At 48.7% G+C, this 25,126-nt stretch overlaps 1 protein-coding gene across 7 annotated transcripts in view; it reads left to right on the top strand.

Moving 5' to 3' along the window:
* ZHX2 (zinc fingers and homeoboxes 2) overlaps positions 1–25,126 on the top strand; it is a 178,960-nt gene that overhangs the window by 108,351 nt on the left and 45,483 nt on the right. The window lies entirely within an intron of this gene.

Raw genomic sequence — 25,126 nt, 5'->3', positions numbered from 1 at the left:
CTCTCCTGGAATGAAGTCTCATAAAACCTAATTTAATTGTCGAGTGATGCTTCCTCTTTAAAACCACTGGTCCATGCAGATTTGGGGGCTGCTAGGCTCATCAGGCTTTCTCAGCCTCAGCGTTGTTGGCATCTGGGGCTGGCTAATTCTCTGCTGTGACGGATTCTCCGGGCATTGTAGGGTGTGTGGCAGTACCCCGGCCTCTACCCACCAGATGCCAGTAGCAACCCCCTCCCCATCCTTGTGACAACCAAAAATGCCTTCCTTTGTTGCCAGGTGTCCTCTAGAGGGGACAGAATCATCCATCCTTGAGAACCACTGGGCTAACATGGTACCTTTAGCCACTTTGATACATCTTTCAAGTCCCAGCGGACTCAGGGGATGGCGCTGGGATGGGATTTGCTGGTCTTCTGCTACCAGGACTGAGTGACTTGGAAACTCAGCTCCCCAAATGTGAAAAATACACTCCGATAGGAACTATTCCTAGCTCTCGCCCTTGAATTTGTATTCTGTGCATGAAACTCCATGAGACGCCTTCAGCCTGGCATAAACCTCCTGAAGATCAGCTGCAAATTCAAGGGGCTTTGTGAAATGAGAATGTGGCTGGGACAGGGTGGGCGGCTGGTGGGCTGCACTTCCAGGAACCCAAATGCTCCAGTGGATTACAGGCTTCCCTTGTGCCAGCACTGCAATAGCTCTTGAGGGCAGCAAAACGAGTAAGATGGAGTTCTTCCCCACAAGGGGCTCATCAGGTCTATTAGAAGGAGTCAAGCCAGTGACTCAAGAGAGGCAGCGTCACATGATGGTCTTTTGCCACATTGCCTGACTTCACATCCTGCTGCCCACATACTCGCTGTGTGACTCTGGGCAAGTTACACAATTGCTGTGTGTCTCTGTTTCCTCAGCTGTAAATTGGGGTTAGAAGGGGTACCTACCCCAAGGAGTTATTTGGAGGGTTGTAGGCATTCATATAGGTAAGGCTCTTAGAACAGAGGGTGGCGCATACGACTGTGTTAGAAAGCCCAGTGGTAAAGCGTGGATCTTGCCATTAGGAGGCTTGGGCTGAAATCCTGGCTCTGACTCTTGTGAGCTTGAGCGAGTAAAGTGATCTCTCTGAGGCTCAAGTTCTCCATCCGTGAGGCGGGCAGTCATAGGACTTGCCCCATGCAGATGATGGCGATGACGAAAGGAGATGATCTCTGAGCAGCACATCCCCATCCAGCACGCAGGAGGCACTGGACAGCTCTTTAGTTGTTGTTGTTGTTGTTGTTTATTTAAAATGATTGATGTTATAAATGATTTTTTTAACCAAACTCATAAGAGACCAATAAGGGAAAAATAAGACTGCCAAGGGCCCAGACAATTGCATCTTTTTTTTTTTTTCTGTCTTTTCTAGGGCCACACCCATGGCATATGGAGGTTCCCAGGCCAGGGGTCTACACCACAGCCACAGCAACACAGGATGCAAGCCACACTGCGACCTACACCACACTTCACAGCAACACCGATCCTTAACCCACTGAGCGAGGCCAGGGATTGAACCCAAAACCTCATGGTTCCTCGTTGGATTCATTAACCACTGAGCCACGACGGGAGCTCCACAATGGCATCTTTAGGTCACTTCCTAGACTCTGAACAGAAGTGAAGATGGGAGGCTGGATTCCCAAGGCCGCCTGGGTGGGCACCAAGTCCACTCAAGGGAGGTGGTTCTGGGATTCACATCTGCATGGCCTCCAGCTGGAATCTATGGCCACAGCAGAGCTGCTCCTTGTCTCCAGGCTCCCTGGGCTTCCCCCAAGGCCAGGACACTCCTCCTAGTTGGATGACTGCTTCACGCAGCTCCCTTCTAAATTTATTCTTTATTTAGGTGTATTAATAACTCCAGTTATTAGTACAGACACTCCAAATCCTTCCTACTCTCCAGCTTCTGTCTTATCTGCATTTAAGATAACTTTGCCGATAGCTAATCTTATCTGCTTGATGCTAGGTTTTTATTTCATTCTCCGAATCCTTCCGTCAGATTCACACTGACAGGCAAGGGCCTTTAGTCACTGTTTCCCAAAAAGTATCTATCAGCTGTTTAGTGTGCAGCACGAGACAGAGTAAAATCAAGCATGACCCAGGCCTTTAATGAATTTAAAATCCAACTGAAGAGGTAAATGGCACATCTTCAGTAATTATCAATGTCCAGTATAAATGCCAAGTCCTAGGATGGCCTTCATTTTCAGCTGCAAGGTCTCATGGGAGAAAATGGGCATTGAGAAATGGGTCCTGGAGTTCCCGTCATGGCACAGTGGAAACGAATCCAACTAGGAACCATGAGGTGGTGGGTTTGATCCCTGGCCTCGCTCATTGGGTTAAGGATCCAGATTGCTGTGAGCTGTGGTGTAGGTCGCAGACGCGGCTCGGATCTGGTGTTACTGTGGCTGTGGTTTAGGCTGGCAGCTATAGCTCCCATTTGACCCCTAGCCTAGGAACCTCCATAGGCAGCCCTAAAAAAGCAAAAAACAAACAAAAAAAAAAAAAAAGAGAGAGAAAGGGTCTTATGTGCAAGGATGGAGTGAGAAGGGCAGATACACGGCAGAAGATAAGCTTCTGAACACAAGGGAAGGGGGTCTGGGTGAAAAAGAAGACAGAGGCCAGGACTGTGAAGAGTGTCCATTGTCAGGCCGATGAGCCCCGAGTCTGGTCTGCAGACAAGCAGAAAGAAAGACTTTGGAAAGGGGAATGGCGCGTTGCTCTGGTGTCTCCTTACATTCAGTTTCCTCCCTCCTCATCTTCATGAAGTTGGTTGGGAGTTCCCATGGTGGCTCAGTGGGTTATAAACCAGACTAGTATCCATGAGGATGCAGATTGGATCCCTGGCCTCACTCAGTGGGTTAAGGATCTGGCGTAGCCATGAGCTGTGATGTAGGTGGCAGATGTGGCTTGGATCCTGTGTTGCTGTGGCTGTAGACCAGCAGCTGTTGCTCTGAATCGACCCCTAGCCTAGGAACTTCCACAGGCCGCAGGTGTGGCCCTAAAAAAAAGCAAAAAAAGATGAAGTTGATGTTGTACGTTGGGTGGATAGAAGTGTCTAAGGGTAGAGCGTGGCTAGGATGTGGGATATGGGAGTGAAAATCGCTGTTGATGGACAGCTACTTCTTCGAGGATGGAGCAGACACACTCTATTCCTACTACAAAATACAACTGAAAACTCTGGATATTATGTACAAAACAAACATAAGAAAATGCTGAAAGGTAGAAATAAGACAGACCATCCAGGGACCTCATAACCCAGGGAACGACACTGTGGTTTCCTGGGTTGTGAAGTTCCCTGGGGTTTTTGTTTTTGTTTTTGTTTTGTGTGTGTGTGTGTGTGTGTTGCTTCATCTAACCCAGACTTGGAGCTAAAGAAGTCATCAACTCAGAAATGCCAGTGGACACTGACCAAAAAAAAAAAAAAAAAAAAAAAAATCTCCCAAAAAAGCCTGCTCGCTTGCTCTCTAGCACAAGGGACCAGGAAAGGGGCAGCCTAGGAAGCTGAAAACTTTTAGATAATAACCACACTTCTTGAGCCAGACATCCCAGAAAAAAACTGTGGCTCAGCCCCCATCTCATGAACAAAGGTCAGATGGGGAGCCTCAGCTTCCACCCTAGCAAGTTGTAACAGGGCACCCCAACCTCCCTCTCGTCCTTACCCGCCCCCCCACTCAGGATGGGGTCAGAGAAGGACGAGTAAGGAGATAACCTAGGAGTTCCCACTGTGACTTAGCGGTAACAAGTCCGACTAGTGCCCATGAGGATTCAGGTTCAATCCCTGGCCTCGCTCGGGGGTTAAGGATCCAGCATTGCTGGGAGCTGTGGTGTAGATTGCAGATTGGCTTGGATCCCATATTGCTATGGCTCTGGCATAGGCTGGCAGCTGTAGCCCCGATTCTGCCCCTAGCCTGGGAACTTCCATGTACGGCAGGTGCGGCCCTAAAAAGAAAAAAAAAGAAGGTGGTGACCTCGCCACACCCATGTCCTTGGTGTTGCTGAAGGCCCCCTGGAAGCAATGAGGAGGCGCTCCCGGCCCTTCCCAGCTAGAGACATCACTGAAAACCTGTGGAGAACTGAAGCTCCCAGCCCAGCTCAGTGATGAAGAAACAACCTGCTCGCATGTCAACAAAGACAAGTGGGGTGCCTGGACGTCCACTTGGCATTAATGAGGTGGTATCCCTTCCCGAATCCAGCTAAAATAGAAGGTTTCATGAGAGATGCAAACTCTTGCAGCATAATCCCCACACCGCACATTTCAGTTTTTGAAAAAAATCACTCATACCAAGAAGACCTCAAACGAAAGGAAAAAAGACAGTCAATAGCTGCCCCAACACCAAGATGACACAGATGTTACAATTATCTGACAAAGATTTTAAAACAGCCACCCTAAAAATGCGTCCATGAGCAATTAGGAACAAGAAACATATAAAAAAAATAGAGTCTCAACCAAGAAAGAGAAGACAAAAAGAACCCCCTGGAACATTTTAAACTGAAAAATGTAACTGAAATTAAAACCTCACTGGATGAGCTCAGGAACAGGGGAGGGGACAGAGGGAAGAATCCATGATCTTGAAAATAGAACAATAGAATGTGCCCGATCTGAACAACAAACAGAAAATGGACCGGGCAGGGGCAGGGCATGCACAGGACCTCAGGGATCGATGGGGACTATAACAGAAGGTTGAATATTCATGTTCTCAGGGTCATGGACAGAGAAGAAAAAGACAATGGAGCTGAAAAATTACTCAAATAAATATGGCTGGAACCTTTCCAAATTTGGGAAAAGACATAAACCTACAGATTCAAGAAACTGAGCAAATCCCAAATAGTATAAATCTAAAAAAAAAAAAAAAAAAAAAAACCACACCAAGACACACCATACTCAAGCATCTGAACACTGGAGATAAAATCTTGAAATCACTGAGTGAGAAGTGACTGTTTATAGTGGAAAACAATATGAATGGCAGGGGATTTCTCATCAGAAGCCATAGAGGCCAGAAGGAAGAGGCACAACATTTTTAAAAGAACTATTAGCCCAGAATCCCAGACCCAGCCAAAAATATTCCTTCAGGAATGAAAGGAAAATGGAGACATTCTCAAATGAAGGAAAACTAAGAGAATTTGTTGCCAGCAGACCTACCCTCAAAGAATGGCTAAGAGAAGTTCTTGAGGCAGAAAGAAAATGATTTAAAAAAAAAAAAAAAGGAATCTTGGAACACAAGGACGGAAGAAAGAACACAAGCCTCTTCTCTGCTTTGCTGCCCTTCTTGAAGGAAAAAGGATCACAAGAGGCAAAGCAGAGCTTGAGAGTCTTGAAAAAGAAACGCAGTCTGAATCTCGGCATTCCTGAGTGGCTCCGCAGGTTAAGGATCCAGCATTGTCACTGCAGTGGCTTGGGTCACTGCTGTGGTGCAGGTTTGATCCCTGGCCCAGGAACTTCTGTATGCTGTGGGTACGACTAAAAACGAAAGATTCTGTGATAATCTATGTGGAAAAAGAATCTGAGAGAGGATGGATATATGTATATGTATGACTGGGTCACTTTGTCTTACAGCAGAAGTGACCACAACCTTGGAAGTTAACTATACTTCACTAAACTTAAAAAAAAAAGAGAAAAAATGTTAAAAGAAAGAAACACTCCAACTCTTTGAAATGAGCAGTGGCAATAGGAATGGAATGGATGCCATCAGTTAAATAAAGCTAGATTAGGAAGCTCAAAGTCTGAATTTTAGGGGTACTATGAAATAGAAGAAAGGGGGGTGACTTTGGTGGAGAAGTAAGAGGTCTGGGGGACGCATGAGAGGAGGCAGCCTGTGGTGGGTAATACTCAGCTTCTTGTTGTTTGAATGAGTAGAATGAGTTGACCTAGAGCCGGAATGTTGGGCTCTCCAGCTTCCTCCCTTCGTCACAGTAGGCTGGAGTTCTCTAGCTTCTCTTTGGAACCTAAACCACAACCTTCATTACTTTATGCCACCACGGTTTCCTGCAAAAAAAAAAAAAAAAAAAAAAAATGAGCTGCAGTTAGAGAATGAGCAGGAAATTTTGGAAAAGTAGTATCAATTCAAAGATTATCTAAACCCCCTTTCAGTAGCAGATTAGGTATCTGTGACACGTGGGCCATGAACGCAAACAGTTTTCATGGTCAGGAGATGGAGACATAGGTAAGCCCGATGCTTTGAAAGGAGCAGTTGCAATAGGAGTTGAGGGGAGGCCATTCGTTAAATAAAGCTAGAGAAGGACGCTAAAAATTGAGCTAATGTTTATTGAGAGCTTACAGCTCAGGGATCAGTTACATTAACGATTATGTTCAGTGCAGAATTCATGAGTAATTGAAGACACCCTAAGAGTCTGTCCGTAGGGGAGTGGCTTGCGCTACGTTCAGACAATGAAGTCTGTCCAAGAGGATACGGGTGACTCTTTACATGTGGGTGAGAAGGATAACTGTGATACACGGGCGGGTGAATCATGCAGGGTGCTGAATAATGAATCTGGTGGGATCCCTCTTGTGAAAAATAATCTCCATGTGTGGGTGTGTATACGCATGTGGGAAGGATAGACACCAACCTGTTAAAAGCCGTTACTTCTGGGGAGTGGAAACAGAGAAGCAGAGGTGGGGGGTGATTTTCCTCTAAATACTCTTGTCTCGTTTGGATTTTCAGAAAAATCGGATGTTAGGCTTGTGACATTCAAAACGTAGAATGGTTGTGGCGTTCCCGTTGTATGTAGCTCAGCTGATGAAGGACCCGACGTTATCTCTGTGAGGATGAGGGTTCAATCCCTGGCCTCTCTCAGTGGCTTAAGGATCCAGGGTTGCTGCAAATTGCACAGATGCAGCTCAGATCTGGCGTGGCTGTGGCTGAGGTGTAGGCTGGCAGCTGCAGCTCCAATTTGACCCCTAGCCTGGGAACTCCCATATGCTGCGGGTGCGGCCAAGAGAAAAAAAAAAAAAAAAAAGTTAATGGTTTCAACTGAAGGGGACAGAGCATGAAGGCTTCCCCCCTCCCAGGGGTCTGTCCTCAACCTGCTTAAACCTCTGAGCCTCAGGGGTTTGTTTATTTGTTTGTTTGTTTTGAGCCTTACACTTCTTGAGCCTCAGTTCCTAAAAATGGGAAGCCTCCTAGGAATGTTGGGGAAATGAAACACGTGTAACTAGCAGGAAGCCAGTCCTGCCCTGGCCTCTTTGTCTGGATGCCCAGAGCCACCAAGTCAGGTCCGAGGATATTCCCTTAGAATGACACCCACCTCATAAGTGTGTTAGGATTCAATGAAGTCAAAGATCTAAAAGGACCAGACCCTTATGTACTCAGAGGAGGGAGCTGTGTTAGTGCCTTTAAACCGCCATCCCCAGCCAAGAGCCCAGTGAAGAGCACCTGACATGCCCCAGAAAAGTGGGGGGGCGGGTGCCATCCAAACCAAACTAATTTTAATGCCTGTTGCTGCACCTCCTAAATCTCTGTGGTCTCCAAGCAGCCCAAGGGTCCCCCTGTGGAACAGTATGACGAGAGGACGGAGGACAACCAGCCTCCATACTCGCCTGGTGACCCTGTAACTCCTTTGCAGATGGCGAGGGTTCCACGTGGGTGAAATGGGGGTGGCAGTCCTTACCCCCTCTCTCCCGCAGGGCTGTTGTGAGTGCACACAAGAGAGGAGTATGCACGTGCTGTATACACATTAAAGTCTTTGCCACCTGGAAAATTCTTATCACCATCTCTCCTTTCATTTGACCTAAAACTGTAAGAAGTATCCTTTTTTCACACCTACCCAGCACTCAGGCATTGGAGACTTGCTCTCTCAAATTCACTTTGCGGAATACTTAAAAAGCCTCTAATCCTAGTGATTCTCATACCAAGTGAAGTCGGAAAGAGAAAGACCAATACCACATAATATCACTTATATATGGAATCCAAAATAGGGCACAAGTGAACCTATCTGCAAAACAAACAGACTCACAGACATGGAGTCAGACTTGTGATTGCCAAGGGGGAGGCAGGCCGGAGTGGGATGGATGGGGAATTTGGGGTTCGTAGATGCAGACTTTAACATTTAGAAAGAATAAGCAATGGGGTCCCACTATAGAGCGCAGGAACCATATCCAGTCTCTTGGGCTAGACCACGATGGAAGATCATATGAAAAAAGAATGTATATATGTGTGACTGGGTCACTTTGCTGTACAGCAGAAATTGACTCAACACTGTAAATCAACTCTACCCTAATAAAAAATAAGTCGAAAAAATAAAATGTAAGAAAAAAAAAAAGCATTTGCCAGTGACAGCTGCGGCGAGGGTCGTGACCACCAAGTGAGAAAGCCCAGGAGGAACTTGTGCCTTCTGAAAGAGAAGGCGACTTTTGGCGTTGCTTCCAAAAGTCAAGGTTTGGCTGCTGGTCTGGCCCGCTGTGCTCTGAGCACACATCCCAGGCCTGGCAGAACTCCGCTGGCAGCTGGAAACTTGCCCGGCCCCCGCGGGCCAGGGGATTCATCACCTTTTCAAGTTTCCTCTGCAGTTTCCACCCTTCCATAGATGTCAGTGAGTTTCCCCTTGCTCCGTAATTGAAAATGTCTTCCACCTGGGTCCGGAAACCTGTGGCGCTGAGCAGTTAGGACTCACCTGCAACGCGGCTTAACAGTTTATCTGACTTGGGCTCAGTCACTAAAAGGATTTCGATTTGGTTAAAAATGGGACAACTTTGTGATTACTCATTGCTCTTTGCATCCCTAGAGGTTTCTAAAAATAGACTCAACACTCATCCTTCTTACCCACTGGCCTCCAGGGCCCAGGCCGCTAATCTTCCTCCTGCCTCCCCCAGACCTGCCCCCTCTTCTTACACACGAGTCGCCTCTCACAGTCATGCCAGCTTCCTAGGTGAGCCGTCAACCCCAGCTTTCTGTCCCCTCGCATCTCGTACCTGGCCTCTTCCAGAAGCCTTGGTTTTACCCTCTTCCATCCATCTTCTACGCCACGGCCATGGCGATCTTAGAAAGCACAGGTCTAATGATGCTTCGTGCCCACCTAACACCCTCCCCACCTTCTCTGGCTCCAGGTGAGTCCAGGTTGTCCAGGGCCTACTCCCCAGGATAGCACCCTGCCCCCAGCCTCCTGCTCCCACCACCTCCCAGTGGCTCACCTCCTCACTCCCAGATGTACACACTGTCAAACTGGTCTGCTCCCACTTCCCTTAAATATACCACACCTGTGAGCCTCCATTCTGCAGCCTGTCTGTCCAGTGTTCTCCTTCCCTTTCTTGTTCAGCTGGTAAACTCCTACATGCTCCTCAAAACCCAGCTCAGAAATCCCCTCCTCAGAGAAATAACTCAAAGCTGGAAAAATCAGAGCCAGGCCAAATGCCTTAGGGATCTAGTAGTAATGAATACTGCTTGCTTTCTTAAACCCAGGGCACTGCCTGTGCATGTTTCCATATTTAGTCAGCCCTCACCTGCCTCTCAGGGTAAATCCTCTCCCTAGCCTGGTTTTGCAGATGAAGGCACAGAAGTTGAGAGTTGAGCGACTAGGCCACGGCCACACAGGCAGCTCGTAGTAGGACTGGGATCTAAACACCAAGCTGTCTGAGCAAGATCGTGTCTCCGACAGCTGTGACATGTTGCCGTCCAGGGCAGTGTTTTTCGAACTGCCGGTCACAATTCACCAAGTAGGTGTGAAATCCATCTAGTGGGCAGGGCAGGCTATGTAATTCAGGGGGCCAGGGTAAAAGGAAAATGCAGGGCCCTTTGTTCAAAAAGGAACAAGGCTTTTCCTTTCTCCTTCAGTCTCTCAGTCTGTCCTGGTGTTTTCATTTGACATTTAATGTCAAGCTCCCTTGGGCCCAGGGATACTCCAGAGAGAGGGCAGACCCTCTGGGCATCTGGGATGCACCGGCCGGGGGTGCCAGGTGGGGGTGGGGAGCGGCAGCCCAGAACCTAGGAAGCAGGACCATATGTCCCATCAGACTTCACTTACAAAACGCATCCAAAGTAAAATTATTAAGCATTTCAACATGGCAACTGCGGAGCCTAAAGCCCCAGCACAGGACCCCCTCTGAGCATGGGCCTTGCCCACTGTACTGCCTGCACCCTGTTAGTAAGTCATGACCAGGAGTGTCTTTGAAATGAAATGGAAAAAAGAGTTCCAGTTGTGGCTCAGCAGCAAGGAACCCAACTAGTTCCATGAGGACGTGGGTTTGATCCCTGGTCCCACTCAGTGGGTTAAGAATCCGACATTGCAAATCACAACTTGGAGAATAGACTTGTGGTTGCCGGGGGGGGCGGGGGAGGGAGTGGGATGAATGGGGAGCTTGGAGTTAATAGATGCAGACTATTGCCTTTGGAATGGATTAGCAATGAGATCCTGCTGTGTAGCACTGGGACCTATGTCTGGTCACTTATGATGGAGCATGATAACGTGAGAAAAAAGAATGTATACATGTATGTGTAACTGAGTCACCATGCTGTATAGGAGAAAATTGACAGAACACTGTAAACCAGCTATAATGGAAAAAAATAAAAAACATATTTAAAAAAAAATTTAAAAAAAAGAATCCGACATTACCATGAGCTGTAGTGTCAGCCACAGACGCAGCTTGGATTTGGCGTTGCTGTGGCTGTGGCATAGGCCTGCAGCTGCAGCTCTGATTCGACCCCTAGCCTGGGAACTTCTATGCGCTGCAGGTATGGCCCTAAAAAAAAAAAAAAAAAAAAAAAAGAAATGGAGTAGAAAACAATAGAAGGTTTTAGAATACACCAAACCTAGTGAGGGTGAGGAATATTGTGTCTACTTGTGGGCTTTTTTTATTTGTGGGTTTTTTAATCATGTAAGTTTCATGTGTACAATATAGTGAGTCAAAAATTTAAAGACGGAGTTCCCGTTGTGGCGCAGTGGTTAACGAATCCGACTAGGAACCATGAGGTTGCAGGTTCGATCCCTGGCCTTGCTCAGTGGGTTAACGATCCGGCGTTGCCGTGAGCTGTGGTGTAGGTTGCAGACATGGCTCGGATCTCGAGTTGCTGTGGCTCTGGTGTAGGCTGGTGGCTATAGCTCCGATTTGACCCCTAGCCTGGGAACCTCCATATGCCAAGGGAGCGGCCCAAGAAATAGCAAAAAGACCAAAAAAAAAATTTAAAGACTAAACTCCGTTTATAATTAATATAAAGTATTGCCTATATTGTTGTACAGTATATCCCAGTAGCTTGTTTTGTAGCTGTTGGTTCCTTCTTGATCTCTTAATCTTGACCTCTTTCTCCTACCCCTAAATTTGTCCACTTTGTTTTTATATGGAGGCACGCGCGCGCGCACACACGCACACACACGCACACACACACACACACACACACACAGGATTGCCGTGTAAAATGTATTGCTTACTGTGAATCTGGGTCAAAATATCCAAAAACCATTGGTTGGCCCCTTACAGTCAATTGTAGGATTGCTTGGTCGGTCTCTGCCAGCTTTAAACTGTCCCCTTCCCCAGTGGTGCCCGGAGGCTGAGGGGCTTCCCCAAGGTGCAGGTGGGGGAGGGTGGACAGAGTTGGAGGGGGCAGCAGGCTGGCCTCGCCATCTCCTCAACCCTCCCTGTCCCCCGTGCCACGCCCACGCCCCACCTCCACCCCTCACCCCACCCCACCCCTCCCTCTCCCCGCTCCCCCACAAGGACTCCTCCAAGCAGAGCCGGAAGTGTTTCCTCCAGCACTCTTGCTTCTGGCTCCATGGGGTACAGGGACCCGGACGGGCACGGCCACCACCCAGCAGAGAGGGAAGCAGTAGAGAGAAAGGAGAATGTAAGCAGGACTCTTTGGCTGAGCAAGGGCTTATCGAGGGGCTCCCATGCCGTCAGCCCTGGGGTCACTGCAGTAAGCAAGGCAGAGCCCCTCCCGCCCCTGCCCCAGAGCTCACAGCTGGTGGGGACAGACCCGAGGCAGAGAATCATAAACGTGAGACTGCAAACAGAAGGGAGATGGAGCTCCAGGCCCACGTGACAGAGACCTAATTTCATCTTTAATGGATCGAGTGGGCTTCTCCGGAGAGGGTACTGCCCAGCTGATGCCCGAAAGATGGAGGGCGGACGTTTTGGGGATGCTGGAGGATGAAAGCGAGCCACCTTCCAGAAGAAGGGAACGGCTCCGCCGAGGGCTTAGAGGACCAGAAGGGACAGAGGTGTGAGAGGAACTGTGCACAGCACTCCTGGCTGGCGCTCTTGGGGCCCCAGCATAAGCAAGAGAGGGGACCGGTGACTCAGAGCTCCAGGTATCTAGGGGCCTGGAAATGCCTTTTCATGTGTTTTGCAAAATGAACTCATAAGGATGGTGGCGTGGCTTCCTGTGGTCAGAGTCTTGGCCTTCACGCAGCTGACTGTTTTAAAAATACTGTGCCTTTTCAGCAGGCGCTGCTAGCATGCAGCATGGCCTCAGAGCTGGCGTCAGCCCTGACCGGCAGTGACAGACACAGTCTGGGAGAGGCTGTCAGAGGCAAATACTATACAATCTGATGTGTTCACCAGCCCTCTGCTGGCCAGGCCTCTCGCCCTGGACAGCCTCTTACGGCCTGATTCCTTGCTCTCTGTAGGCTGCCATGTGTGACAGCGTGGCCACTGGGCTCTAAGAATGGATGTGTGATAAGAAGTGGGTAGGTGGCTAAGAAACGGCATTTTCAGTGGTGGGGACCCCCCCCCCAGTGGAGCCGAGTGATCACCAGCGCCAAACCACAAAGGGATCCCCTTTAATCAGCCCTGTTGTTGCCCCAGGCCCACCAACAGCCTCCTGGGCCTTGTCTCCTAATCAGCAGCCCTTTGCAGAAGACATTCTTATCTCCATTTTGCAGATGCAGAAATTAAGACTCAAAGAGTCTATGGAGGTTGGCCAAGGCCACATATTCACTCAGTAGCAAATGCAAAAACACCTACTATGTACCAGATCCTCCGAAGACAGTGGCAGGTGAAAGAAAGGAAGCTTTGCCCTTGGGGACTTTAGTAGGAGCCAAGAAGAGGTGTACCTACCCTAGCTTTATTGAGATACAGTTCATATAGTGAATGATTCACCCATGAAGTGTGCCATCCAGCAGGTTTTATTATAACCAGAGTTGTGCAACACTGAGCACAATTTTAGGGTATTTTTCCATCACCCCCAAAAGAAGCCCTGTACCCATTTACAGTCACTTCCCAATTCTCTCCGTTCCCCCAGGCCTCCCTCTTCCCCTCCCCCCCAAGCTCTAGGCAACCACTAATCTGCCATCTTTCTAGATTTGCCCATTCTGGACATTTCATACAATACATGGTCTTTTGTAGCTGGTTTATTTCACTTAGCATAGTGTTCTCAGGGCCTGTGCTTGTAGCATGTGTCAGCCCTTCATGCCCTTTTTTTTGGTGGGGGGGTTAAGTAAGACTCTGTTGCATTGAACCCATTGTGGCTCAGTGGGTTAAGAACCTGATGCTGTCTCTGTGAGGATTCGGGTCCAATCCCTGGCCATGCTCAGTGGGTTAAGGATCCGGCATTGCTGCAAGCTGTGGCATAAGTCTCAGATGTGGCTCAGATCCCCCATGGATGAGGCTGTGGCCTAGGCCAGCAGCTGCAGCTCCGATTTGACTCCTAGCCTGGGAGCTTCCAATGCTGCCAGTGCGACCATAAAAAGGGGGTTAAAAAAAAGAAAAAGACTCCTTTGCATGGATAGTACGTATTTTGTTTGTCATGCCTCAGTTGATAGACATGTTCACTTTTTGATGACTGTGAATAGTGCTGCCCTAAACATTGTGTGCATGTTTGCCTGGCAGAAACCCAGATTGGAAGCCAGCTGTGCCCAGCTCCTAAGCCTAACCGCCGTAGCGGTCCCTCAGCAGCCTCCATGCCCCCAGAGATGATGTGTCCATGAGCCTGCCTGCCTCAGAGCCGGAGCGAGGCATGTCTCAAGGGAGAGAAATCACCTTTGGGTACCACAGCCATAGTTAGCTGAGCCTGAAAAACTTGCCAGCCGGTTTGAGACGCCTAGGAATCAGGCAGCTGAGGAAATTCTCCAGTTGTGTGGCCCTCCTCCTGCCCCTTGTGCCAGGGACAGGCAGAGAGCAAAGGCTGAGGTGCTCTGTCCTGAGCAGCCCCAAACTCAGGGGGTCAAGGGCACTGATGGAGAAGTCTGGGCCGCATCCCAGCAGCGCAGGAATGTGGTGCCCTTCTAGCTCGGACTTGCTCACTGACCCCAGAACATGTGCCTGAAGTCACTCGTGGCCCCTTCCTGAACCAACCACCTCCTTACCTGGTTTTTTTTCTCTTACGATTAAAAAAATTAAAAGGGTGTGACACTATCAATTATGGATAGAAAGGAAGGATGGGTACATAGCACCCAGCCAGCTCCCCCAAGTCTGCAGGTGAATCCACCCTGTAACTGTAGCCTTCATGAGTTCATCTGGCTCCTGGGGCAAGCCTTTCCTGATCACCACCCCCGCAGACCCCTTTCTGCTCCCTTCATTCACAGTTCTTAACCCACGGTCTCATCCCTGCCTGTTTTCTTACCTGCCTCCTCCTTGAACCCAGGGAGAAAGGTTTGCTTGTTGTCTCAGCATCTAGCACAGTCCTTGACGCCTCGGAGGTGCTCAGAGAAGGCTGTGGAAGGAAGAATGCAAGCCCGCGACCAGCCCTGGGGAGCAGCTGCCCTCATCCTGCTGGCCGAGCCTGGCAGCCAGCTCTCTGCCAGGAGGCCTGGGCCAAGGTGGCAGCATGTTCTAAGCCAGAGGAACAGAAGGGCACTAAAGGCGCCTTCGTCCCACCAGCCAGGGTGGCCGTAACTGCAGATGGTAAAGCGGGGAGAGAATGGGACAGAGCGGGCAGCAGCCGGAGCAGATGGCTGCGGCCTACGACGAACAGGCACGGGGGCCCCACTGGTTATTTCTCAGCCACGCCTGCGGGCCCCTGTTCAGCCCTGGCCTCGCTTCAAGCTCATATGTTGCTGCCAGAGCGAATTGCCCACCCTGTCACTGCTTCTCTGGACCTGCCCTCTCAGGCCCATTGCTTGGCATTTCACCACTTCCGAGATCTGCCACTTATCAAAACCCCAACTAATTAAAACTTGCAACCCATTTCCTTCCTCACAACAGCAGGCCTCCACGCCCTAATAAATCTTTCGGGGTAGTACAGATCCTTCAGTCAGCTCCTGGAGAGATGCTTTTCTCCCCATTGCCTTGTGATCGGAGCTTTCTCATCTCTCTCAGATTTTTCGGATGTTCAGCATCTGCAGGTCACTTGTTCCCAGAGCACTTGCTTTGGGGAGGCCCATCTCTGTTTTTACGATGCTTCCTGCTGCCGTAAATATTTTAACATTATTCCCAAAGGGGAGCATCTTGCTTTCTTCTCTGCTTTCCCCAAACCTAACTCTAGGCTGTGTCCGCCGGGCCTCGTTCCTTGCAGCCATGACTGTGCATCTTCTGGACAGCCCCCCTCCCCCACTTCTTGCCACGCCTCCGTGACGCTGTTCCTTCACCTCTAGGTCCAGCCAGCTGGCATCACAGAGCCCAGGGGGCCAGAGCCGGAGCCTGAGGCTCATTCTGTCCAATCCCCGTGCTTTCTAAGTAATGCAGGGACGTCCGTCAGGAATGGGATCGGGAGGGGCACTCAGGTCTCCCGACTCCTCTTCAGGGACTCTCTACACACGGCTGCCTCGCCAGCATCACCGTGACAACCAAGAGCCCGCCATCCTATGAAGGTGGCCGAGTCAGGCCGTGAGGACGCATACCCCCGAACGCAGCCCTCCTCCCGCTTCCCTCTGCCTCCGTGGCCTCTCCCGCCATCCTGGTGATTCACAACCTGAAAGGACAACGTGCTCTCCTCAAACGTGGAGGTTTCCCTGAGCATGCCTTTCAGTTTTATGGAAAATAGGGAATAACTTTCAAGAAATTTGTCCGAAATCCCGTACGGATCACGTAGGGATTTTGCTGGGAAAGTCACCCATCTCTTCCTCCCTTTGCTTTCTTGGCTCTATGCGGCAAGAAAACATTCCCGCTCCCAGTTATGGGTGGTTAACAGGACCCCATCCAGGCCTTGGGTTCGAGCAGGGTTGCAGACTTTCTCAGAGGAGCAAACAAAAGCTTTCTGCTCCATTCGTGGCTCCGTTCCTGTCCATCTAAAGCAGACATTCTTTTCTCAATTCCGGCAGGCTCTCACTCTGTGATGGCCTTGGGAAAGGGCCGTTTGGGGCAGTGGGTACTTTTCCCCATTGTGCGGTGGTCCGAAGACCAAAGACGGCAATAGCTATCGACTGCACCCGGCAAGGAGAGGAGGTCTTCGATTTTTAAGTCTCCAGCTCTGCTGAATGTAGATTTCCGGCGGGGCTCGGTGGTTGGCCTGCCTCTCCTCCTCGTCCCCCTGCAGCCCATGGGACAGGCCACTGACCAACCAGCACGCTCTGGTCCCCAGCCATCGCTCACCCGAGCCCAGGCCCTGGCGGGAAAGGACAGCCAGGCCTCTTGCCCTGGTGGGTTTCAAACCGCCTGCCTTGAAGTGCAAATGGCAGGTGCCGGCTCCTCTGTGCCTTTCAGAGCCTCCGCCTGGCTCTTTTATGAGATTACAGGCGCTTTCATCTCAGCTTTGGCCCCGTTTTCCTCCTTCTCAGCAAGGCTCCAAAGACGGGCACCGAGGCGAGAACAAGGAGAGGAGGCTCATTCGCGGCGGCATCCCCGCTGGGCAGGGCAACCTGGCCTGCGCATCCCCCAGCCACATCCCTTTGAGCCGAGGAGGCTGAGAAGGGAGCACCGGGGACCAGGTTAAGAGGGGTCCTTCCCCCTTGGCGCCTGGAGGAAGTTGCATTGCATCCTGGGAAGGCTCTAATCATCCCTTTGCTTTGTGCGGTTCGCTTCAATCCAGGGGAAGAGGGGCTCCAGCGCTTTTCTTTCCCTTTTTCTTTTAAACCTAGAGGTACTTTTTTGAGGCTCGGGGCTGAGAACACCACCTGTCTCTTCCGCTTTTGCTTTATGTGCGTGCCTGCACGCACACACCCTTCTTCTCTGCTGTATTTGCTCATCATCTTGCTTGTCAGGTCTCCTTTCCTTTAAAAGCCCAGCCAGGGTTTCCTTCCCATTTGGCTCTCAATAAAAGGAAGGGGAGCGTCGATCCCCCCCTTCAATCCCGATTTCTTCCTTCCATCCATCCATCCATCCTCTCACTTAATCGTTTCTTATGGAGCTTTCCCCCGTGCAAGCCGCTGTCCTTAAGAACTGGGAATGCAACCAAGACCAAAGCAGAGTCCTTGGCTTTTCACGTTCACGCTCCTTCTGGTCTGCCTCCCCCACTCCCTGCCCCTTCCAGCTGCATCTCCCAGCTCAGGGCTCCTGACCCCCCTCCACCCAAACCCACGCCGTTCCCTGCCCCGGCCTTCCTCTCTTGCCTCAGCACCTGAGCTCGTGCATCTCCCCTGGTCTAGGATGTTCCTCCTTTTCGAGATCCCATCCACAGCTTCACCTGGCTCCACCCTGGTCTCTGTGGACCTTCCAGCCCCTCTGCCCCCTCCCCAGGCAGAGATACCTCCCTCCTCTTTGCTCAGAGCGCTCATCCCATGCAGCACTCTAACCATGACCTGCGATTCTCAGGGCTCCCAGCTCACCTTTGGGTCACTATGCACGAGGCTTCATCCCCACCCGTGGTGGTGGGGCCTCCGGGCCCTGACCCTCTCCAGTCCCCTCACTATTCCGGTGAGTCCTCAGAGAACGCTGTAGAGACTCTTCCCTCTGCAGAGCCACTGTGAGCCCCCTCGTGTTGCTGAGAGGCCTCAGAGCATCTGACAGAGCACCCAGACTACCTCAGTGTCCCCCACTCCCCCCCTGCTGTGACAAGGAGAACCCCCCCCCCATGCATTACGGGGTTCTGGCAGCACCGCATCATGTAGAGATTTTTCCTGAGATAACTCTGTTAGTTTTACTTGTCCCCTCCTCTCAGAATTAGGCATGGATCCTTGGGATCTGAGCCAAAGGATGATCTGATGAAGATCAGGCACCAGGCTGCAGTCAAAATTTCATTTCCTTCGGATGACTAAGGCAGTGTTCCTGAGCCAGGATGTATGCCTTCCCTAAGGATACTTTACTTCCCAAACAACCCCTAGGCCTTAAAATTCAAAACATTATTGGCAGGCCTGTCCTGCCAGAATTCCGAATGTGCCCTGACAGGTCTGAATCCTAAAACGAACAACATAGGCCAAGAGGGCAGGCACGCCAGCATGATCCTTTCCTTGCCCAGAGCAGACATCAGTAATCAATTACCATTCCGTTTCAGCCTAGCGAAGCCATTAGGATTCTTCCCAAACACACCGCACCACCACGCTCTGAAAGCACTGCAGGCACGCCTCTGCTCTAAAGCCTTTCTGGAACTCTTCAGTGGAAGCGATTCCACCTTTTGTTTTTTAACCCTTCATAACCCTCTGCATTCAGGTAGTAATAGTGAAACGAACAGCTAATGTCTACTTAGCTCTATCTCTCTCTCTTTGTTTCATCGAGATACAGTTGATGTACAATATTGTCTAAGTTTCAAGTGACAACTAGTGCTTCCCAGTTTTTAAATACTCGTGATGTCCCCCGTGTGGTACAATACGTCCTTGTCGCCAACTGCTATTAGACATAGTAGTTGGTCTCTCTTAATCCCCTGCTTCTATCTTGCTCCTCCCCCTTTCCCTCGCCCCATTAGAAACCACTTGTTTGTTCTCCATTTTGGTGAGTCTGCTTTTTGGGGGTTATATTCACTAGTTTGTTGTACTTTTTTCAGATTCCACATATGTGATATTATACAGTATTTATCTTTCTCTGTCTGACTTATTTCACTTAGCATAATACCTTCCAAGTCCATCCATGTTGTTGCAAATGACAAAATCTCATTCTTTTGTATAGCTGAGTAGTATTCCACTGGTGTGTGTATATACATATATATAGGCATATATATATGCCATATCTTCTTTATCCACTCACCTGTTGATGGATACTTAGATTGCTTCCAGGAATTCCTGTGTGGCTCAGCAGATGAAGAACCCAACACAGGAGTTCCCGTTGTGGCTCAGTGGTTAACGAACCCGACTAGGAACCATGAAGCTGCGGGTTCGATCCCTGACCTTACTCAGTGGGTTAAGGATCTGGCGTTGCCGAGAGCTGTGGTACAGCTTGCAGATGCAGCTCGGATCCCCAGTTGCTGTGGCTGTGATGTAGGCCGGCGGCTGCAGCTCCGATTCAAACCCCTAGCCTGGGAACCTCCATATGCCATGGGAGCAGCCCAAGAAGTGGCAAAAAGACAAAAAAAAAAAAAAAAAAAAAAAGAAAGAAAGAACCCAACACAGTGTCCATGAAGATGTGGGTTTGATCCCTGGCCTTGTTCAGTGGGTTAAGGATCTAGGCATTGCTGCAGGCTATGGCATAGGTCACAGATGCGGCAAAGATCTAGCATTGCTCTGGCTGTGGCATAGGCCGGCAGCTGCAGCTCTGATTTGACCCCTATCCCAGGAAATTCCATATGCCACAGGTGTGACCATAAAAAGAAAAAAAAGTAGGGGAGTTCCTGTCGTGGCTCAGTGGTTAATGAATCCGGTCTAGGAACCAGGAGGTTGTGGGTTTGATCCCTGGCCTCGCTAGTGGGTTGAGGATCTGGCGTTGCCGTGAGTTGTGGTGTAGGTCACAGACTCGCCTCAGGTTCCACATTGCTGTGGCTGTGGTGCATAGACTGGCAGTTACAGCTCCGATTATACCCCTAGCCTGGGAATGTCCATATGCCTTGGGTGTGGACCTAGAAAAGACACGCCAAAAAAAGGGAAAGAAAAAAAATAGATTGCTTCCATATCTTGGCTAATGTAATGTAGTGTGATTTTGCTGCTATGAACGTTGACATGCATGTATCTTTTAGTATTTTTGTTTTTTTCAGATATATACCCCAGAGTGGAATTGCTAGGTCATAAAGTATTTCTGCTTTGTTTTGTTTTGTTTTTTAGAGTATAGTTGCTACACAATATTATATGTTATAGATATACAGTATAGTGATTCACAAGTTTTAAAGATTATACTCCATTTATAGTTATAAATATTGGCTATATTCCCTATATTATGCAATATGTCCTTATAGCTTATTTTATAACTAATAGATTGTACCTCTCTCTCCCCTACCTATTTTTAGTTTTTTTGAGGAACCTCCATGCTATTTTCTGCTGTGGCTACACCAGTTTATATTCCCACCAACAGTGTGCGTGGGTTCCCTTTTCTCCACATCTTTACCAACACTTGTTCTATGTGTTCTTTTGGGGCATAGCCATCCTGACAGGTGTGAGGTGACATCTCATTGTGATTTTAATTTGCATTTCTCTGATGATTAATGATGTTGAGCATCTTTTCAAACCTGTTGGCTTCCCGTGTGTCTTCCTTGGAAAAATGTCTGTTTAGGTCCTGTGCCTAGTTTTTGATTGGGTTGTTTGGTTTTTTTGGTATTGAGTTGTAGAAGCTATTTATATATTTGGGATATTAACCCCTTATCAGCCAAATATTTTTTCCTATTCCGTGTGTTGTCTTTTCATTTTGTCAATGGTTTCCTTTGCTGTACAAAAGCTTTTAAGTTTAATTAGGTTTATTTTTGTTTGCGTTTCCTTAGCAAAATGTATTTGTTTATTTTTGTTTGTTTTTCCTTACCAAAATGTATTTCCAAAAAAGTATTGCTACAGGTTATGTCAAAGAGTGTTCCACCTATATTTTCTTTTAAGAGGTTTATGGTTTCCATTTTTTTTTTTTTTTTTTTTTGTCTTTTTGCCATTTCTTGGGCCGCTCCCACAGCATATGGAGATTCCCAGGCTAGGGGTCTAATCAGAGCTGTAGCCACTGGCCTACGCCAGAGCCACAGCAACGTGGGATCCGAGCTGTGTCTGCAACCTACACCACAGCTCATGGCAACGCCGGATCCTTAACCCAATGAGCAAGGCCAGGGACCGAACCCGCAACCTCATTGTTCCTAGTCAGATTCGTTAACTACTGCGCCACGACGGAAACTCCATATGGCTTCCAATCTTATATTTAGATGTTTAATCTATTTTGAATTTACTTTTGTGCATGATGTTAGAAAATGTTCTAATATGATTCTTTTCTCCATTGTATCTTCTTGCCTTCTTTGTTAAAGATTAATTGGCCATAAGTGCATGGGTTTATTTCTGGGCTATTCTGTTTTCCTGATCTATACATCTATTTTTATGCCTATGCCATACTGTTTTGATGACTGTGGCTTTATAGTATTCTGTTGAGCTCTTGCCTTAACTCAGGTACCATGCTAAGGAATTCTTGTTAAACTCACTTAATCCTCACAACCATATGATGTAAAGACCGTTATCATCCCCGTTTTACAGATGAGGCAGCTGAGACACAGAAATGACACAGCTCCTAAGTCAGAAACTACATCCCACCCACTTTTGTCATTTCAGTGGTTCAGCCAATATTTTTATTAGGTTCCCATGCATACCAGACATTGCCACAGGCTCTGAGAAAAGTAAAACCTGGCGTGATGCTTGGGCACAGCCCTTAAGAAATTGTTTACTTTGAGCCCAGTTTTCATGGAGAGAAAGGAGGCTGAGAGCTAAATTCAAGAACAGGAGAGCTGAATTGGAGACTGAGGGAGTAAGTTCATTCAAGGCATTTAAAATGAATGAACGAGAAAGGAAAGAACAAAGCTGGAGTCTGACTAATGTTTTTTATTCTCGGACATCCCTCACTGTTATTGCAGAAGCAGGCTCTTCCCTCTCCAACACCCCCAAGCTCAGAGGCTGGCATCAGAATTTGTGAAAGAGCCGAAGCCACTTGGGGTGTGGGAGGGTGCCAGGAGGGAGGGCCTCGCCTCCACGTCCCCCTCGGCCTCCCTGTTCTGACAGAGGCATCCCTCCCAGACCCACGAGGATGCCAGAGCCCCTGCAGGCCACTTCCGCTTGCGGTCCCACCTGTGGGGTCATCACTCCCCAGGCCCCTCCAGAGCCCCAGAACCTCTCCCTTCTGGCAAAATTCTGTGATGCTGTTTTGCTTCCTTGGAAACAAGAGCTTCAATCTTGGCATCCACCTCCTCACCACCTCCAGCACCCTCAGCACCTCGCCCTGTCCCATCACTCCTGGCCTCCCACCTCACTTCCTCTGTTGTACCCCGATCCCTTCTCCCCTGGTCCTCAGCAGACACCATGGTTTGCTCAGACCTCTGTGCCTTGGTCCAGACCATGGGTTGGCTCACCTTTTCTGTAAAGGGGCAAATAGTCAGAATTTTAGGCTGTGCTGATCAGAGCTGCAACTACTCAGCTCTGCTGTGAAAGCATAAAAGCAAACGTAGGCCTGGCTGTCTGCGTCCCAAAAGAACTTTATTTATAAAAGCAAAAGGTAGGGATTTCCCGTCGTGGCGCAGTGGTTAACGAATCCGACTAGGAACCATGAGGTTGTGGGTTCAGTCCCTGCCCTTGCTTGTGGGTTAACGATCCGGCGTTGCCGTGAGCTGTGGTGTAGGTTGCAGACGCGGCTCGGATCCCGCGTTGCTGTGGCTCTGGTGTAGGCCAGTGGCTACAGCTCCGATTCGACCCCTAGCCTGGGAACCTCCACATGCCGTGGGAGCGGCGCAAGAAATAGCAAAAAAAAAAAAAAAAAAAAAAAGGTAGACCACAGCTTGCCAGCCCGTGGCCCAAACTGTCATCCCATCTGGAACATCCTTCTTCCTCATTTTGTAACATCCATTCTTTCCTGTTTTTCAGGGCTCAGCTATCATCCCCCTCTAGCCAGGAAAAACCCACTCCCCACCACCACTGCCCTGTATGCTAATCTTCCCTTCACAAGTTCTTTTCCTTATCACCTATTACATGTTTGCCTCTGTTATTAAACTCTTCCTACCAAGATGGTTAGCTTCTTGGGGTGTACATCTTAATTAAACACCCTAAATGCACCATTAGATGTAGCAACATGCTGGGTTCATAATCAGTGCACAGTATACATCAGCAGTTTTGAAGATTTGCTTGATTGCAGTGACTGTCCCCTGAGCCCCCCGCCTCACTGGGCCATTGTGCGGATGAATGGAGATGGTATGTGTGAAAGTGGGGACCACAGTGCCAACACAGAGGAGAGCAGAGCCTTTATTCACTCCACATATATTTATTGAGTAATCACTACGCACCAGGCACTCCTTTAAGAAAAAAAAAAAGTCATGCACTAGCTTCAAGCTCTTATTGGCATGAATGTATAATGACATCATGCTTGAAAAACCACTGGATGAAGAAAGGAAAGAAATTCTCAAAGATGAGAGGATGGCAGTAATTACTAGTCGAGCTGCATCTTCCAGTTGACAAAGTACTTCTACATCCGTTATCTCATGTAGTCACAGTTACAGCCTCCGAGGTGAGTGGTGTTATCCCATTTTACAGATGAGAAGACTGGGCTCAGAGGTATAGCTCTGCTCCCTCGAAGTCACACAGCTTCTAGGAAACGGAGCTTGCCTCCAAAATTGTTTCCACCATGTTTTCTCTCCAAAAACAAAATAAAACCACTTTTCTGATTCTAAAGGTAACAACCGAGGTTATTATAGAAATTGTGGAGAATATATAAAGCGGAAAATAAAAATCACAAATAATTCCCAAGCCCATAGAGAGCCAGTGTTAACATCATCTGCATGTTAGTACAAATATTTGTGTTTATTGACAGAAAATTAGAGTTCTCTTGTGTATACTGAAACGTAACTACAATTTTTTTGGCCTTTTAAAAAAATCAAGTTATGATTTGCATACTGTGCAAATTGATTTTTTATTCATGCTTTTTTTTTTTTTTTTTTTTTTGGCAGAAGTTCCCAGGCCAGGCCAGGGATCAGAGCTGCACCAGAGCTGGAGCCCAAGCCACAGCAGTGACAATGCCACATCCTTAGCCCAGGCACCTCCCTAATCATGCTTTTTTAATGAACAGTTCTATGAGTTTTGATAAATCCATGTAGCTGAGAAACCATCACCAAAATCAAGATATAGAAAAATTCCATCACCCCCAAAATTCCCTGGTGCCCCTTGTAGTCAACGCCCCCCACCCCCAGCCCCCGGAAACCATTGATTTTTCTCTGATTTTGCCTTTTCCAGACATCACGTCAGTGCCAACATGCAGTACATTGTAGCTTCTTTTTTTTTTTTTTTACTTATTTTATGAGTATGTTCCCACATCAATATCATTATATATTCTTCAAAAGTATTATTTTTAATGACTCCCAGGCCCTCGCCCTCCTACGTGCTCCTCCGCTCACCACAGCAGCTTCTCAGAGAATAGAAATGAGAGGCAGCAGGTCGTGTGGGAAAGAACAGGGGTGGAGTGGAACTGCTCAACCCTTGTCACCCGTGATAAGAGGCACCGGCTTCTCTGCCATCAGGCCGAGGTGGCGGAGCTCTGTGCAGGCACCCGGGACGGTACCAGACCGCAGTATATGACAGCAACATTTGCATCCAGCTCTGTGCCCTCAGAGCCCTTCCTTAGGGCACCTTCAGATTCCTGGCTTCAGATCCAGAGCTTCCCCAAGAAGGATAAGAGTGTCCCCCCTACACTGGGCCATGGTGAGGATAGAAGGAGATGGTCTGTGTGAAAGCAGGGACCCCGGCACTCTGTGCCAGGGCTGGTTTTCCCACTCCCTCCTCTACCCCTCCCCTAATGTCTAGATCTGCCTTCCTTTTAAAAGGAGAGATGTGGAGTTCCCATTGTGGCTCAGAGCATTACGAAACCAACTAGCATCCATGAGGATGGGGGTTCAATCCCTGGCCTCGCTCAGTGGGTTAAGGATCCAGCATTGCCGTGAGCTGTGGTGTAGGTTGCAGATACATCTTGGATCCAGCATTGCTGTGGCTATGGCCAGCAGCTGTATCTCCGGTTCCACTCCTAGCCCAGGAACTTGCATATGCCATAGGTGCAGCCCTAAAAAAAAAAAAAAAAGAAGAAGTAGTAAAAAGAGATGAGGAGTTCCCTGGTGGCCTAGTGGTTAAGGATTGGGTGCTGACACTGCTGTGGCTCTGGTTCAATCCCTGGCCCAGGAATTTCTGCATGCTGTGGGCACGGCCAAAAAAAGGGGGGGGGGATGAATTGATGAGTTGATATTAACAAAAAGTGTTGAAGCTGCCTCCCTACCATCATCAGAAGGAAAAAAGAAAGAAT

This window comes from Sus scrofa, chromosome 4 (genome assembly GCF_000003025.6).
Source record: "Sus scrofa isolate TJ Tabasco breed Duroc chromosome 4, Sscrofa11.1, whole genome shotgun sequence".
In the NCBI taxonomy this organism is placed as follows: Eukaryota; Metazoa; Chordata; class Mammalia; order Artiodactyla; family Suidae; genus Sus; species Sus scrofa.
This window is presented reverse-complemented; position numbering and strand designations above follow the sequence as displayed.